This window comes from Ambystoma mexicanum, chromosome 9 (assembly GCF_040938575.1).
Source record: "Ambystoma mexicanum isolate Mex_15411 chromosome 9, UKY_AmexF1_1, whole genome shotgun sequence".
In the NCBI taxonomy this organism is placed as follows: Eukaryota; Metazoa; Chordata; class Amphibia; order Caudata; family Ambystomatidae; genus Ambystoma; species Ambystoma mexicanum.
The window spans coordinates 1558861864-1558880829 of NC_090931.1; positions in this window are offsets into that span (position 1 = coordinate 1558861864).

Sequence of the window (18966 nt, forward strand, 5' to 3'; positions counted from 1 at the left end):
AAGGTAAAGGGGGTAGATCAGTAGCCTGTTGTTCTCTAGCGGCTACTCTCTGTTGGAGAGCTGCGTTGTCGGTCTTGAGTGTTTGGACCTCAGCATTAAGGTTCTGGACTGCTGCCACCAGCTCCTGTAACTGCTGTGGCGTGGCCATGTCTTCTTCTTTTGGGCGTTGCAAGCTATCAGGGATTAGTGACTGCCCTACAGTATTGACCACAGGGTCTGCAATGTCCTCCTCCTCACTTGATAAGAAGGGTTCCCCCAAAGTGCCTTCCTCCTCCTCACCTGATGTTGAAGAGTAGTGGGTTCTCCTTCGTCGCGATTTTTCCCCTTGAGACTTCTTCTTGGAGAGCAGATACGGTCTGCCTCGAAAAGAAGCCACCGTGAATCTCTTCAGAGAAAACTCAGGATGACCCCCTCCCGCTACAGCCAGTTGTTAATAGGGGAAAAAAGCCTCCGAGGCACAAAAAAACCCCCACAAATATGAAGGAAGACTCCTGAAGCTGGTCCGTAGAAGCGTGGAGATATTGAAGCAGGATCCAGGAAATAAACTCCAAGAAGACGCGATGGTGATCACAGGAAGGAACAGAAGCAGCGTGAGTGGGCGCTGCGGAGGAGGGAACACACAGGGATACTGACAGGAGAAGCGGCCAGCGGGGGAGAACCACAATGGAAGCAGGAAGCGAGGAATAGGGGGGAGAGCAAGAGAGAGAGAGCTGGTAGGTACGGGAGTGGGAAGACGTAGAGAGAAATAACGCTACTGAGCGCATGCAACGAACGGGAATGCAAGTTGCAACGCGCCGACCCGCCGAGATTCGAATAGTGAAATACTCGGCGGGCGGCCATGTTGGAGAAACACTAGACTGCGCCGTACGTTGGAACAAAAAACGTGGCGGAACAGTCTAATGGCGACGGAACTTCCACCTTCGCCAAACCCTCCAAGCGCCAATGGTCGTGACAGTAAGGACAACAGCTCCTTGAAGCGGATTGTCCAGTGAACAATGTGGAACAATGTGGAACGGCATATCTAAAGATTAGGACACATACATGTTCCCATGGTATATAATGAGCTGTTTAACAATTGTCATTTCCTCAACCAATCAATAATTTGACTGTTCTCAACCATGGTAAAATAAGTGACTGTTATTCTGGAAAAACTCTGTTTCTATTTCGACACAAATACCTACCTCCTTTAGAGATGATGATCTGTCTATACTGCAGATCTAGATAGAAATGTATCTGGACAGTACCTGACCGTCAGCAGGAATTAACCCTAACAGGCTCACTATTGGTCAGTATTAGGTTAGTATTCTGCATGCATTACTTACCTACTTGCCTCATCATCTATTTGGGCATCAAATATGTATTGATAGTTGCACTATCTTAGATATGGATATTCATACATCCTCCCATTACAGAATATATTTGCTCAATTCTTTTCGATGGACCTGATCCCCACTATTAAACAGTGAACCAATTTCCTAAGAGGGACGATACGAAGATTGCGCCACTCTATGCAGCACTTTATGATTCGATGTAAGTTCACCCTCTTCACCTACCTCCAAAAAATTCTTCTCCCCATATTACCCTGGCATTTGCCACCAGAAAACTCTCCACTACAGTCATCAGTTCTTACATTACGCTTGTCAGTTCAACTCTCCCTTTCACTCTTGTTCAATAGTATAACTACTTGATACCCACTAAAGACCCATCCATTGATGGGAGACCACCTGGACTAGGTCTCCCCTTCGGGGGTCTTATATCCTCCAGTTGTAAACTCTCATTGAGCCAGTGATCGAATTAAACACAGACTTTCCTTGAACCTTTACATGAGTTTCACATGTTTGTTTCATACATTGGGCCTCATTACACGGAAGGCGGTAAGGGTTAACGGTCACCGGTAATGGTACCGGTGACCGTTAACCCTTACTGCCTTACTACGAGGTCCCTTAGCGGGTTGGTACTTTAACGCCGGCTTTTTGCAGGCGTTAAAAACCAACCCGCTAAGGGACCTTGGTGCTAATTACGGCACCGCAAATTTGCGGTACCGTAATTAGCACCTTCCCCATTCCCATTATGCCCTATGGGGCAAAAATGGGAATGGGGAAGGGCAATGGTGGAAGGGGGAATTACCGCCCCGCCAACCTTGGAATAGGGCGGTAATTCCCCTTTCCACCAAGCAGTGCAGTATTTTACCGCGTTGAACCATGGCGCTAATAGCACCATGGTTCTCCGCCTACCGTGTAATGAGGCCCATTGTCTTCGGTCACTTTCTTTGTAGTACCCTAACGCTTTACACCAGATCCATCCAGTACTGTGACTGTTGATCCATCACTTGACACGGAACCTGCCTATCAGTACTTCAATTCACTTAACCATTGAGGTATTACTACTCTTGTGCTTCTTCATCATTGTGCATGCACTTAAACAGGACTCTTCCATGTAACTTAAGACAGCATTCAGTGTATCTCTAATCATGGTGATCAAAGGTCCAATGACACTCCCTTAAAGTTATATGATAGATTATTCACCCTGTGTGGCACGTATTAGAATAGATTGAGGTCTAGAAATGTATGATATCTGTACAAATTGTAAACGGATGAATGTCTCTATACAGTAAGAGACATTACATGTCTGATTTCACAATGAATGAGTTATCAACCTACTGGAACTATGGGCCTCATTACACGGAAGGCGGTAAGGGTTAACGGTCACCGGTAATGGTACCGGTGACCGTTAACCCTTACCGCCTTACTACGAGGTCCCTTTGCGGGACCCGACATTAACGGCTGGTGTAGACCAGCCGTTAAAGTAGGGACCCGCAAAGGGACCAGGGTGCTAATTACGGTACCGCAATTTGCGGTACCGTAATTAGCACCTTCCCCATTCCCATTATGCCCTATAGGGAAAAAATGGGAATGGGAAAGGGCAATGGAGGAAGGGGGAATTACCGCCCTGCCAACCTTGGAATAGGGTGGTAATTCCCCTTGCCTCCATGGCGCTACCGGTAATTTACCGGCATGGACCAAGGTGCTAATAGCACCTTGGTTTACCGCCTTCCGTGTAATGAGGCCCAATGTATTGGTTTTCGTGATTGCTTCTGCTTCTATTACCATTCATGAATAAATAGGAGATCTTTCTCCTCTATTTTTTTTATACCATTAACGGTGCTCTTGCTTTATCTCAATAAGGAACACCGAAATTTAACATGTCAATTTACAAGATTCTTTTGTCCTAAAAAATTACGCCTTTGCTGCGTAGCCCCAGAGTGTGCAGGGGACAGGAGGACTTCAATCTTGGGTCCTCTTCTCCTGTTCTTGTTCACTACATGTTTTTGTGCCAAACCCTCCTTTCCTCCCCTGCACCTTGTGAGAAACAAAGAATACTAACACCGCATTGGCAGTCTACTTGATAATATTTCCTTATAATATATCAAATCCTGGTGTGCACCTACTTCCCTGTCTTGTTCCGGCAGTTTCAAAACTGCCATAAACTGGCCACTGAAGTTCGGAAACATGTCTAGTTTGTCTGTGCCAAATATCATTTAAAACGATAACTCCTAGGCTGTACTTACAGTAAATCAAACAAGCCGGTGACCCAACGGGTGGCGCCGGTTGGCCTCGTCCCAAAGATCGTCTATCTCTGCGGAATAATACCCTGAAAGAGGATGACAATTTCCCAGGCATGTCAGATTACTGGTGTTACCTTGCGTCGTTTATATTTGTGAGTACACATCTGCAACCAATATCAGGATTCTTAGGAATCGGGGCACGACTCACCTGATGTCAAAGATACTAAGGGCCTCATTACGACCCTGGCGGTAAGTTACCGCCAGGGCCGTGACTTTACCGCCATGGCGCAAACTACGTTTACGCCATGGCGGTAAGGGGATTTACCGCCCCATTCCGACCTTGGCGGGGCGGTAAATCCCCAATCCCCATTTACCCTTCCCCATTCCCATTTTTGCCCCATAGGGCATAATGGGAGTGGGGAAGGCGTTAATTACGCCACCGTAAATTACGGTGGCGTAATTAACACCAAGTTCCCTTACCGCCATGGTTTTTTACACCTGCTAAAAGCAGGTGTAAAAACCGCCATGGCGGAAAGGGAACTCGTAATTGGCGGAAAGGGGTTGGCGCAGCTAACGCTGCCGCAAACCCCTTTCCGCCAGGGTCGTAATGAGGCCCTAAGGGTCCGATCGGATTTCAAAGGATCGTTGTGGCTGGCGATTTCGGCTAAGAGCCCGCCTCGATATGGGGACCCTCGTCAAGATGTCCTCCTGAACCGCTTTGCAGGGGCCCCCTTCACTTTCCGATCCCAGTCCAGTAGCCGCGTCTCTTTTTCAGCGATGTGACATCAATCTTGAGAGTCCCTATTTGGGTGCCATCTGAAAGACTTCTCACCCTCCAGAGCTAAATATATGTGTAAAGGTCTGTTGCTTCTCAGGTTGGGTCCTGCTTTATAAACACCATATATACATGCATGCATGCTTCAGCCATCATGGCTGGAGCGCTATTGTACTGCTAGCAAGCTTCCACAAGTGCATCTATCATATTCTGTAGTGCAGCACCTATGCAGAGGTCCCATATATTGTCTGTGACCCGAGCTTCTCTCAGAGCCATCCAGAGTTCCTCATTACGACCCTGGCGGTAAGTTACCGCCAGGGCCGTGACTTTACCGCCATGGTGCTAACTACGTTAACGCCATGGCGGTAAGGGGATTTACCGCCCCATTCCGACCTTGGCGGGGCGGTAAATCCCCAATCCCCATTTACCCTTCCCCATTCCCATTTTTGCCCCATAGGGCATAATGGGAGTGGGGAAGGCGTTAATTACGCCACCGTAAATTACGGTGGCGTAATTAACACCAAGTTCCCTTACCGCCATGGTTTTTTACACCCGCTAAAAGCAGGTGTAAAAACCGCCATGGCGGAAAGGGAACTCGTAATTGGCGGTAAGGGGTCGGCGCAGCTAACGCTGGCGCTAACCCCTTACCGCCAGGGTCGTAATGAGGCCCATAGTGTCCGAGTGTGCACGTGACTTCATAACGAATTCATAACGAATATTGGATGATGCGACATCTGCTGTCGAGGCCATCCCAGAGACAGTGTCTAGGTCTAGTTAGCTGCCTAGCCGAGTGTATGCCTAGTTGAAATACCAATCCCCATCACGGTCATGCCCAGACCTGGTATCCTAAGAATATATGCTCCTCAGAATCTGCTACTCGAACTTCTCCTTACCTTTATTTATTTATTTGATGTATTTATATACAAGGAAGCACAACATCTGATCATGATGAGGGCGTCTGTACCTGGCATTTCTGGGATAGGTCACTTTTGACACACCTGCGAGATGGGAAAGAGGTGTATGCAAATTCCCCATATGCAAGAATGCATGTCTCCAATTACTGCAGAGCACAGGATTTCCCGAAATGAATCTCATACCTAAGCCTTTCATCCCCATCATGTACTGCCTGCAATAGTTACCATCCCTGTCCTACACGAGCTTGCTATAATTCACTTTAAAAGGGGCCTCGTTACGAGTATGGAGGTATGGCAAAAAACAGTGGTAACGTGGCGGTAAACCAGCAATTCAGTTCATAGGCCTGGGCCAAAGTCACTGGTTCCGAGTCTTTGTATAGGATAGCACAGTTCTGGTAGTAAACGGTTAAGTCTTTGCCACAGAGTTTAGACGAACTTGGCTAGGTGAAAAGTTTGACGAATGTTAAGGGAAGGATAAGCCTTCGTAGTTGAGGAAAGTTTCACGCACTTTCTCAATGGCCGAAAAAATGTCCGGACCGCGTTTGCACAGTACCTTTAAAGTGAAGAAGAGCTGTAGCTGAGGCAGTTGTTCCTGGCAGTTCGAGCAGATCTCGCAGTTCCTATGCTTCAGTCGTGGGGACAAGAAGGAGGACGTCGGGAGGTTCCTGCACTGCCCAGGGATGAGGCCACAAGCTTGGCAAAACGTTGGTTTAAGGTGTGAGTGCCTTAAAGTCCACAACCTGGTTTCCTTCCCCCTGGCTATCCGGTTTTCAACAGCACTCTGAAGAAAATTCGACCAGGATGGGGACGGTGTCCAGGTGGCTTGTGAGTTGGTTGTTCCCACCAAACTCAAGGGAAGAAGTTAACCTTGAAGGGCTTCTCTGTCAATGGAGTTTCAGGCAATTCGGACCTGCAGCAGGGCTTCACCGGTTGTCCAGGAGTTGCAGCAGTCCTCTTCCTTCAGCTCATCTTCGGTTCTTTCGTTCCAGTGGTCGACTCTGCTTTCCAAGGCCCAGAGACCTGCTTTTAAACAGTTTTCCCCCATTCATTCCAGCCTGGCTGTCACTCACACAGCAGGGTGGCTGTCTGTCAGGACAAGACCCGCCCTCCCCAACCAGCTCCTCACCTTGTCCTTCAGGATCACTGTACTTGGTGTTGGATGATGATTTCTTCCGAGGTCTTTGGGTTTCTCTTATTGGCTTTTCTTTGGATCTTCTATCGTGCAAATAGGGCCTGGCTCCCTCAGAGGCCACCTTGACAGGGAGTGGGACCTGTCTTGGGGGACCCCGAGGAGCCAAACCCCAATACCCAGGGAAAAAGCCAATTGGCACCAAAAAACCCTGGTATTCGGTCCTTCTGGTGTTGTACCGGTATTGTGAAGGGGATACACCCAATAAAGGATATAAGTCCAAAGAAGAGTACTGGATTGCTTTGTGCAGGTTTCCGACGACGATTAGGTGAGTGACACGGAGGTGAAGGATTAACAAGATGCAGAAGATGAAGAATCAGGTCAGCAGATTGGATGATGAAGTTTGTTGCAGCCATGTTGTCTGAACGTTAAGGTCTTTGGGACAGAAGGACTGCCGTCCGCCAGCACAGAAGACAGAGCACAGGAACAGAAAGAAAGAAAGACTAAGAAACAAAATAGTATAGCTACCACTTACCAGAAAAGGTTGATACCACGAAGGAAACAGGGAGGAGCACGGGAGACCGTCAGTACGCCGAAAGGAACAAGAAAAAACTGGAACTCGGAAAGGTATGCGGCAGAGAGATGCCGACCGGGAGGGAGAGAGGAAGCAGAGAAAAACTGCACAGAAGTTCGAAGGAATAAGCTGCTCAGCGAAGTAAGCAACGGAGCGTAGAGTATCAAAGGAACAGATACAACGCGCCGAACTAGGGGTAGGGCTTGCTTATAAACACACAGCGGCCATGTTATGTGAGGACTAGACTGTGTCACAGGAATCTAGCCAGCATTACGTTTCCAGTAATGCCATAACTTCCACGGCCGTATCCTGACACTGTCCTTGCCGGACAGCCAGCCGGCCAATCACGCCAAAGTGCATTCAGGTCTCCTAGGAGGCTAAGCACAGGGAGTTTCGGGCACCTCCCTCACATCCTGTCCATCCCAGACACTCAGGCACCAGAGGAGGGCTTCAGCACTGAAGCCCGCCCAAGGCCAACGAACAAAGGGACCAAACCTGGTTTGGCGTGCAGAGACAACCACAAGAAGAACCTTTCCTAAAAGAAATGGTGAAAAAAGTTGACCAGAGTCTGTTTTTACAGATAGGTCTTAGGCGCCATATTGAAAAACATGGCTGACACGATTTTTAGCTACCGTTGTTCGCGGTCAGGAAAAATCATGGTAGTTTGATCTAAACCACTGCCACCAGCCATTTAAAGTAGGAAAGGGTAACATTTGACTGTTGTATGAGTGTTTTGACTCAGGGGATGATAGGCAACCCCTCCAGCACTCTATAGGAAGATAGTGTGTGCTGGTTCTGTAAATTTAAAGAGACTAGTAAAGTCAATGTAACTTTACATGTTCTGGGAGACAGTAGTCAGTCGCAGAGAAGGTATTTAAACCTTGGGAAGTCTGAAAGACATCCCTGTGCCACTGCACTGAAGGTGCTGTGTGACACACAGAAAAAGATGATGCCTATGGAGTTGTTTTAAAACTCCATACCCAAAGAACACAAAAGTAAAACACACATCAAAATACATGGAAGAGTGGGGAAAAAAAGGCTCACACTCTTCCCAGGTAAAAGGGAAATTAGCACATTCTTGAGAATTCTCCCTAACACTCGCCCCCCCCCCCCAGTCTAAGGGACAGGAGGATTTAATCCACTCCTGGATGAATCTCCTTACTCCAGTCGGTCAAACATCCTGGAGAGACCATCAGCATTTTGGTGGTGACACCCAGACCTGTGTTCAATGGTAAAATCAAACCCTTGCAGGCTGATTGACCATCTCAGTAGTTTAGGGTTTTCCCCTTTCTATTTGCATCATCCATGTCAAGGGTTGGTGGTCAGTCTGAATCACAAAAGTAGATCCATACAAGTATGGTCTAAACTTCTTCAGTGACCACACCATAGCAAACCATTCTCTTTCAATGGTTGCCCACCTTGTTACAGGTTCCTTCAGCTACCTGCTGATGAAGTAAATGGGGTACTCCCTACCTTTCTCATCCAGCTGACTCAGAACTGCACGTATACCTGTATTTGAAGCATCTGTCTGCACAATGAAGGTTTGGTTATAGTCAGGAGCTCTTAGGACTGGAGCTTGACAAAGGGCTTTCTTTAGGCCTTCAAATGCTTGAATGCACTCCTCATTCCACCTGACCTTTTTAGGGAATTTGGGAGAGGAGACCACATTCAAGGCAAAAGCTATGGTCCCATAGTTCTCTATGAAGTTCCTATAGTAACCAGTGAGGCCTAGGAAGGCTCTCACTTGGGTTTGAGTAGTTGGGGTGGCCCAGTTTTGTACAGGTTGTACTTTGCTAAGCAATCGCCTGATTTCACCTCCTCCTACCTCATGTCCAAGGTAGACCACTTTACTCTGACCAATTTGACATTTACTAGCCTTTATGGTCAGATGGGCCTGCTCAAGAGCCTGCAAGACATATCCTAAGTGGTCAACGTGTTCTTTCCAAGTAGGGCTGAACACTGCAATGTCATCCAAGTATGCCATGCAGAAGTCCTCCATCCCATTCAGAACCTGGTTAACCATCCTTTGAAATGTAGCAGGTGCATTCTTTAGTCCAGAAGACATTACCTTAAACTGGTAGAGGCCTGCTGGGGTTGAGAATGCAGTTTTCTCCTTGGCATGGTCAGTCAGAGGTATTTGCCAAAAGCCTGAAGTGAGATCAAATGTACTGAGGTACTTGGCTGAACCAAGTTTATCCACCAGTTCATCTGTCCTTGGCAAAGGATGGGCATCAGTCTTAGTGACTACATTTAGAGCTCTATAGTCCACACAGAATCTCAACTCCTTGGATCCTGCCTTTGGTACTAGAACAACTGGACTAGACCATGGACTTGTAGAGGGCTCTATTACCCCAAGATCAAGAATCTTGTTGACCTCCTCCTTTATGTGGGATCTTACATGAGCTGACAACCTGTAACCTCTGCTTTTAACAGGTAAACAGTCACCAGTGTGAATATCATACTGGCCCCAAGGGGTCAAGCCTGGTAATAGTGAAAACAGGGAGGCAACTGATTTAACAGAAACTTGCACTACTCCTGTTGTTCGGGTGTCAAATTAGAAGAGAGATTAACTCCTTCTATTTTCTCATCTAAAGGCTGGCCTCTGAGTAGGTCAGGTAGAGGTTCACTCTCCTCCTCCTCTTGAGCTGAAGCTAGAAGCAAAGCTCCCACTTCTGGTCTCGAGACATAACCTTTAGACGGTTGGTGTGAAAGACTCTGGGAGCCTCCTTAGGATTGCCTAAGTCCACCAGATAGTTGACCTCTCCAAGTTTACCCACAACCTTGAAGGGTCCTATCCATTTGTCCTGTAAGGCCCTCTGCCTTGTAGGTACCATAACTAGAACTAGCTGGTCTTGGGAACACTCAACCATGTTGGCCTTCTGGTTATGCCAATGCTTCACCAGAGCCTGACTTGGTTTCAAGTTATCTGATGCTTCTGCCATCATGTGTGACATAATCCTCCTGAGACCTATCACATAGTCAGTGACTCTCACTGGCTTGGGGGAAGGAGCACTCTCCAACCCCTCCTTAATTAGGGCCAAGGGGCCTCTAACTGGATGGCCATAGAGAAGTTCAAAGGGACTAAATCCAACTCCCTCCTAAGGGACTTCTCTATAAGCAAATAGAAGGCATGGCAGTAGAAGGTCCCACTTTCTTCTAAGGGGTCCTTCTAAAGCACCTATCATGCTCTTCATTGTACGGTTGAACCTCTCTACCAATCCATTGGTCTGAGGATGGTAGGCAGTTGAGAACTTGTAAGTTACTCCACAGTTTTTCCACATGGCCTGCATGTAGTGGGACATAAAATTGGATCCCCTGTCAGAGTGTCACGGATAGCACTCTGTTAAGAGTTATACAGGGCACCCAGGTAAGGTTTGGGTGGTTGTGCCGAAGTAAGGTGGACAGATAAGTACACACACAGCTAAAAGTAAATGAGAACAAAGAGTAGGCAAGTGTAGCAAGAAAAATAAGGTACAACAGAATGGATTCCCTCTTGGGGTGTATGCAGGTAAGGGAAAGAGTGTTCCACGGACCTTAGGAAAAACTCCAGCCTTCTGCACAGTTTGCTATAACAGAGGCCCACGCTGTATGTTCATGGCTGGGAACAACAGCTGTGGGTGTCTGTAACACCGAAACGAGACAAGGGAAGGGGCAGAGGTTGCCTGTCGGAAATCAACAGACAAGCTCTGTACAAAGGGGTCTACAAACAATACAAGAGAAGAAGATCCTGGCTAATCCAGGAAAAAGGAAGTTGATGAGCAAACTAGTAGAAGGAAATGAAGGGATAGCGGTATAACGGAATTGGATGGGGATAAAGAACAGAGGGTAGAAAACAAGGAAGAAAGCAAGGGAGCAGCAGTCAGAAAACAAGGGGACAGAATTAACAGAATGTAATAATACAGGTACACAGTCGTGGATTGCAGAGGACTGTAGGGTACAAGGTGGAGAGCTCAGCGGAACAGGACAGCAAAGAGCAAGCCCAAAGGGGCAGGGTTGTAAGGAAGGGAGCCCAGAGAGGAATGGGCTTAGGGCAGCGGATTGAAGTAGGCTGCGCGGCAAGGAGCCAGACGGGCCGAGCAGCAAAGAGTGAGCCCAAAGAGGAGCAGGGCCGCTGACTGTAGAGGGCTGCAGAGGAGCAGGACAGCAAGAGCAAGCCCAAAGGGGCAGGGTTGTAAGGAAGGGAGCCCAGAGAGGAATGGGCTTAGGGCAGCGGATTGAAGCAAGCTGCGCAGCAAGGAGCCAGACGGGCCAAGCAGCAAAGAGTGAGCCCGAGGAGCAGGGCAGCAAGGCAGGGAGCCCGGAAGGCTGTGGCTGTAGGCAGCGGAGTGTAACAGGCTGCAAGGCAGGAAGCCCCAAGGAGCAGGGCTGTGAGACAGGGAGCCCAGGAGGCTATGGCTGTAGGCAGCGGAGTGTAACAGGTTGCAAAGCAGGGAGCCCAGAGGAGCAGGGCTGTGAAGCAGGGAGCCCAGAAGGCTAGGGCTGTAGGCAGCAGGGTAAGGCAGGGAGCCCAGAGGAGCAGGGCTGTGAGGCAGGGAGCCCAGAAGGCTAGGGCTGTAGGCAGCAGGGTGTAGTAGGCTGCAAGACTGGGAGCCCAGAAAGAGCACTGGTTCAAGGCAGGAGAGGCGGAACAGCATACAAAGATTCGTTGCTCAAACCAAAAGGTGCTGGAAGGACTCTTAATGCAAGAGACTGAGCCTCTGCAGGCAGCAACTTTTATACCGCCCTGCCCAGCACAGAGGCAGGCTAATTGGCCTCACCTGGATCAGCACACCTGCAAACAATCTGCCTCCTCCCTCTCTGTTCCTGAGCTGGTGGAAGCATAGCTGATCCCCAGGGCTTCTGGGGATTGTAGTTCCGATGATGACGAACAGGAATGGCCAGGAATAGATAGTTACAGCCAAGTGCATTGTGGTAAGTGTAGTTTGTTGGAAAAAATAAAAAAGCACCAAAGTCTCGCAAATGGGAAATAAGGTCCACAAAGTGAATAGAGGTTGATCCAAGAGTTTTCTGTAGATAAATGAAAAACAAATATTCCATATTGATCGCCAATGGATGCGCCCATGGCGCAGGCATGACACAGAGATAACTTCCTTAGGAAACCCTACCCTGGTAAAAATACCAAGTAGGGCCTTAGCAACAGAATGAGCTGTAACAGTTCCCATAGGTATGGCTTCAGGATACCTAGTAGCATGGTCTACCCACAACCAGGATAAACCTGTTTTCTGAAGATATTGGAGGGTCTAAGGGACCAAGAATGTTGATTCCTACCTTCTCAAAAGGGACTCCCACCACTGGGAGAGGCACCAAGGGTGCCACATTCTTGGCTCCACTCTTGCCAGAGGTTTGGCAAGTGTGACAGCTCCTACATAACTTATCTACATCAGACCCCAACCAGTAGAAATAGAGCCTTTCCTTGGTCTTCTTAAAACTTAAGTCACCAGCCAAAGGTATCTCATGGGCTAACTGTTGGAACTGGAGTCTGCTTTCAAGAGGCACTACAAGTCTTCTGTAGTCCCCTGGGATAGACTCAGTTGGTTCACTGTAGAAGAGGCCATCTTCCCAGTACAACCTATGCTTCCCTGGCTCTTGCCCATCCAGCTGGGAAGCTGCCTGTTGGCGAAGACCTTCAAGAGTAGGACACTCTCTTTGACCTCTGCTGAAGTCTGACCTACAGGGTCCACCTTCTGCCAGTAAAGACTGCAGCTCAGGATGGTCTGCAGGATCCAGATCTCCAACAGGAGCAAGGTTCTCATCCAGCTCTGATTCCTCAGCAGCTGATTCAACCACACAAGGTTGTTCCACACACTCAGCCTCAGCTGGTGGAGGAGTCACAGGTGTGACTTTGGACAGTCCTCTCGGCGATGTCCTTGTTGGTAGCACAGGAGTGCTGGCTGGTTTCTTCCTGGAGGTTTTAGGTTTCCCCTTTTCCTCCTTTTTCTTTGAAATTGCAGTCAGTAAGTCCTATGGACTGGGAGTTATATTTTCTTCTATAATCTCCTCCTGAGAGCCTTTTAAGGTACTCTCTCTGGCCTTCCTAGTCTGCTCCTGTTTCCTTTTGCTGGGAGTCCTGGGGGTGCTTGATACAACTCCAAGAGTTTTTAAGTCATTCCCAACAGGACTCTCCCAGGTACTTCACTCTGCACACTTACAGGTATCTTGACAGTCATGTCATTGCACTGGATGAGAGCTGGTAACAGCAAGCTTAGTTAGGAATTAGGGTGCCTTAGCAACATCCTCTAGCTTGAAAAATGATTCATCAACTACAGTTATGCTGGCCCCAGTGTCTCTGATGGCAGGGGTCTCCTGACCATTCACAAGAACACTGTCTTTTTAATACTCTTTAGTATTGTCTGGAATGGAATTATAGACATCTAAGTTCTGTTGTTCCAACAGACCCAGGGTGTTATGACTGGACGTCGTGACTGGTCATTATGGCATAGATGGTGTCATGTGTCGAGAATACACTTACCTCCTCCTAAGAAGGCGCCCGCTTTCCAAAGTAACGGTGCAGTCATTGCAGTCGACCTGCCTGGTTATGCTCCGCCCCCCTCACCCGGATTCAGTACATCTGACGCTGGAGCCTGAGCAGCCGTGCATTGCTACTATCATCCTAGCCACGCTCCGTGAGTTGCATGAAAGTCGATTGTTGTCTTTTCATTTCTGACTCTATTCCCTCTTTTTCTCCGTGCCTAAACTGTCCTGTTTGTTTACTTTTCATCTCACTCCCTGCATACCAAAGTACGGTCGCCGACCGCTTCGGTGCCTTATGCGTGAACACAAACAGAGTTTCCCACATCAGTTCAGCCTCTCATACCATAGATATTCCCCAGACGGATAAACAAAACTTTCATCCTTTACTTCCGAGCCCCAGGAGTTACTAACATTTTGTCTCGTAGCTACACCTAGGGGAAACTATTATCTTACGAACTACATTGCCCAGCATTCCGCAGGAAACATCCACATTAACTCCTACTCTATCTTCTGTAAAGGTATCAGGATTCGTAAACATAAGTAAGCGTCTTCTTTGCTATTCTATTCTCGTCTGTGATTCCGTTCTGTCTGCTGCGTCATTCATTTGGAGAATCACCTTTATGTCATAGAAACACAAACAGCTAAGAACCACATCCACTCGACCTCTTCCACAAGACAGATATTGTCCCTGGAATCATAAGACTGGGTAATTCATAGCATCCTGGCAAACATTTAAAAGACGTAATCTGTACTGTGTCACTTATCACATGTTTTGCATTTCAGTAACCTTCAGAAGGAGATTACAATAGAGAGCATCTCAGACGTCCTCCAATCCGTCAGCTCACAAACACCGCACACGAGCTACAAGGGTTTTGTCCCCCACAAGGGTTTCCCTTACTGTTTCTATTCCCACCAGATATTACTAGGACGGAGAGTAGCGGTGAGGTGAATTTCTCCATTCCTCTGGTCCGGGAAGAAGATAAGGTCAGTGCTTGCCATTGGTTTTAACCACTCAGAGATAGAGTAATTGTATAATTACTACTGTGATTACTGTTAGGTATTGAATAGATCGTAATAGATAGCAACGCTATAAAAAGGAAAAGGAAGAAATACAATTCTTCAACCCTTAGTGGTCCGACCATTGGCAATCTGACACAATGGAACAGCAGGTCCAGCAATTAGTAGCTGCTGTGCAATCTCTATCAGCAGAAGTACAACAGTTAAAACAAGAAAATGCCATGCTGCGAAAACACATAGGTCGCTCACCCCACAGTTCAGAGGTTCCCCCGGGTCCGCTCCCTACATGGCGTTTTGATGGCAACCCATATAAAGTAAAGGAGTTTTTAGAGTCCTGTACCGTGCAATTCGCTTTCAAAGCAGCATTTTTCCCTACAGACCGTGACAAAGTAGGGCATATGATTTCCCAAATGTCCGGCGCAGCATTAGCCTGGGCGACGCCATTAGTAACTAACAACAACCCTATATTAGATTCTTATCCCGCCTTTTGTAATAGCATCAAAAGCATGTTTGGAAGACAGGAGATAACAGTAGCCTCACAGAAGCATCTGTTAGACTTTAAGCAGGGTAATCAGGACATCCTCACTTATATCACTAAATTCAAACAGCTAGCTGCTGACACAGCCTGGCCTGACGATGCCTTGATCACTGTATTCCGACGAGGTCTTACAGAGGAGTTGAAGGATGAAGTGTCACGAGTCCCTTGTCCCCACAACTTAACAGAGTTCATAGCCTTAGTGATGCAAATAGATTACAGACTTCAAGAACGACATCTTGAAAAGAAGAAAGGCCGCAGTAGGGGTCCGACTCCTGAACACTTTCTAGGGAGTCACAAGCCATCCTCTTCTGAAGAACCCATGCAATTAGGAGTAACTCGTGGTCCATTATCCCCAGAAGAACGCTCTAGGAGAAGAACCTTAGGTCTTTGTATGTACTGCGGGGCCAACACACACGGTTACGGAATGTCCGATCGCTCCACCCCGGAAGCCGGGAAATGCAAGTGCCCGACCGTAAGGGGAACAACGGTTTCGGGCCCACATACACACAACAGTTCCCTTATATCTGCCCATTCCTTCTCTCGCCATTCTCCTACAGACAACTCCATGGTAATTCTCCACATCACCCTCACTTGGGGAAACACACGCCTGGAGAACGTCCCAGCTCTTGTAGACAGTGGAGCTGCGGGAAATTTTATTGATGATTCCTGGGCCTCCAAGCATGGTATTACTAGAGCAGCCAAGTCCATGGCAATCCCAGTTGAAAGTGTGGACGGTAGCCTCTCATTACGAAACCTTAATGTTGGACATTATCCGCACTGTTCACTATCCAGTCATCTTAGGGTTACCCTGGTTGAAAACCCACAATCCCTACATTAATTGGGCCGCGGGAACCCTATTTTTGGGTTCTGACCACTGTATGGAACAATGTCTGGCGCATAATTCCAAGATGCAAGAGAATGTACCTGAATCCCCACTCAGGAATGAAAGAACCATTTTGAATCAAGTCACCGCCTTGCCGGTAGAATACGAAGGGTTTCAGTCTGTGTTTTCCCATTCCGAATTTTTGGAACTCCCTCCTCACCGGAGAGATGATTGTGCAATAGATCTCATACCAGATAGTCCACTACCTTTCGGACGTATGTACATACTTTCAGCAAAAGAAAAAGAAGTGTTGAAGGACTATTTACATACGAACTTGAAGACTGGTCTCATTACCGAATCTACATCTCCAGCAGCCGCTTCTTTATTTTTCATCCCTAAGAAAAACACCACCGAACTACGCCCTTGCATAGATTATCGAGGCCTAAATAAAATCACAGTTCCCGACAAATACCCGATGCCTCTCATCCCGGATATTCTTGAAGCAGTTAAGGGTGCCTCCATTTACACCAAACTGGATCTACGTGGTGCCTATCATTTGATCCGTATCAAGAAGGGAGATGAATGGAAAACAGCATTTAGAACTCCTTTTGGTCATTTTCAACACCAAGTAATGCCTTTTGGATTATCTAATGCCCCAGCAGTTTTCCAACGCTTTATGGACCATTTGTTTGCAGACATCTCGCTTCATTTTGTAATCATATATCTCGACGATATATTGGTGTTTTCCTCTTCCTATATGGATTATATCCAACATGTGAGGGAGGTGTTACATCGGCTTCATCAGAATCACCTATATTGTAAACTGGAAAAATGTGAATTTCACAAGTCCAAGGTTGCTTATTTGGGATACATCCTCTCACAGAAAGGGACAGAAATGGATCCATCTAAAGTAGAAGCTATAGTAGACTGGCCCACACCCACATCAGTCAAGGAAATCCAGAGATTTTTAGGATTCGCAAATTTCTATAGACGCTTCATCCCCCATTTTTCGGATCTCGCCCATCCTATGACCCGTCTTCTCAAAAAAGGGATCCCTTTTTTTTTGGTCTAATGAAACTCAGAAGGCATTTGACACTTTAAAGAAGTTTTTCACGCATGCTCCTATTTTGGTTACCCCCGATCAACGCTGGAAATTCATCGTAGAATCAGATGCGTCACAACACACTTTAGGAGCAGTATTATTGCAAATAGACTCCCAGGATGTAGAAAGACCTGTGGCATACTTATCCAAGACATTGTCTCCCGCTGAACTCAATTATACTGTCTTGGAGAAAGAACTGTTGGCCATCAAGCGTGCATTTGAGGAATGGCGTCATCTTTTGTTGGGAGCTCTACATCCTGTTGAAATCCGTACGGATCACCACAACCTCCACGCCCTGCAATACGCTCAGACTTGTAACAGCAGACAGGCTCGGTGGGCACACTTCTTCTCTCCCTTCAGGATTACATTCTCATTCATCCCCGGAAGAGTGAATCTCCGAGCCGATGCCCTATCCAGGAAAGACCCGACTTCAAGAGTTCTGTTTAAATCGGAACCTATCTTTCCCAAGACAGTGAGAATTTCTGTAGTAACACAATTTCTACAAAAGATCGAAAAACACTCTCGAACTATCGAATCCCAGAATCCTGAACTGATACAACAATATAAACAGTCAAAAAGCAAAGGTTGTTTCTTCAAAGGACAGACGGTTTTCGTTCCCGATTCTTCCTTACAGAAGGAAGTATTGCGACTATGCCACGATTCTCGGATATCAGGTCACAGAGTAATTAGTTACACTTTGGATTTGATACAGAGATATTACTGGTGGCCTTCCCTCCAGCAAGATGTGCACGATTACATAACCTCCTGTCCCGTTTGTCTTCAGACCAAATCCGCAAGACACCCGCCGGTGGGAGAATTAGTTAGGATGACGATACCCACTAGACCTTGGCAAATCATCTCGACCGATTTTATTGTCGATCTCCCCATATCAGAAGGCTGCACTACCATCATGGTAACAATCGATTCATTGACCAAAATGGCTCATTTTATCCCTTTAGCCAAAATACCCTCAGCTGCTCTCATGGCCCGTGTATTTTTGGACCAGATATTTCCTTTACATGGATTACCTGAGACAATTCTGTCAGATCGTGGTCCACAGTACACCTCTAAGTACTGGAAGCAACTGTGTAAAATTCTAGGTATTTCACGTGCTCTCAGTTCTGGTTACCACCCACAAACTAATGGGCAGACTGAGCGCTTGAATCAAACTCTCGAGGTTACCTACGATGTTATATCTCTGCTGCTCAGGATAATTGGAAAAGTCTTTTACCATTAGCTGAATTTGCGTATAACAATGCTACACATTCGGCCACCAAACTCAGTCCCTTCTACTGTACTTATGGATTTCATCCTACATCATTCCCATCTCTGAGTTTTTCTGCTTCCACATTCCCAAATATTGACTGTCTGGTGGACACCATCCGAAGGGGACATAGGTCTGCCTGTGTAGCTCTTCAAGAAGCACAAACTCGCAGCAAAAAGTTTGCTGACAGACATCGGGTACCAGCCCCCCGGATAAGGGTAGGTGACTCGGTATGGTTGGCAAGCAAGTTCCTTCCCCGGAGGCTAGTCCCATCTAAATTGTCATCCAGATTCTTTGGGCCTTTTAAAGTATTGGAATGCATAGGATTAGCTGCCTATAAGCTGCGGCTTCCACCATCCTGGAAACGTATACATCCCACCTATCATGTGTCACAATTGAAACAGGATACCCGCAGCCGGTTTCATCCTAAGGTTACTGGTTCACCTCCTCCAATCCTGACTAGTTCGGGTCCGGAATATGAGGTAGCAGGTATTTGCGATTCTCGATACCGAAGGGGAGTTCTGCATTATCTAGTCGACCGGAAAGGTTATTCAGCTGCGGAACGTTCATGGGAACCTGCATCAGCGATTCATGCTCCACGACTGATTCGTAGGTTTCATAGGTGTCACCCGGGCAAACCGGGATCCTCCGCCCTTAGGAGGGGGCATACTGTTATGACTGGACGTCGTGACTGGTCATTATGGCATAGATGGCGTCATGTGTCGAGAATACACTTACCTCCTCCTAAGAAGGCGCCCGCTTTCCAAAGTAACGGTGCAGTCTCTGCAGTCGAC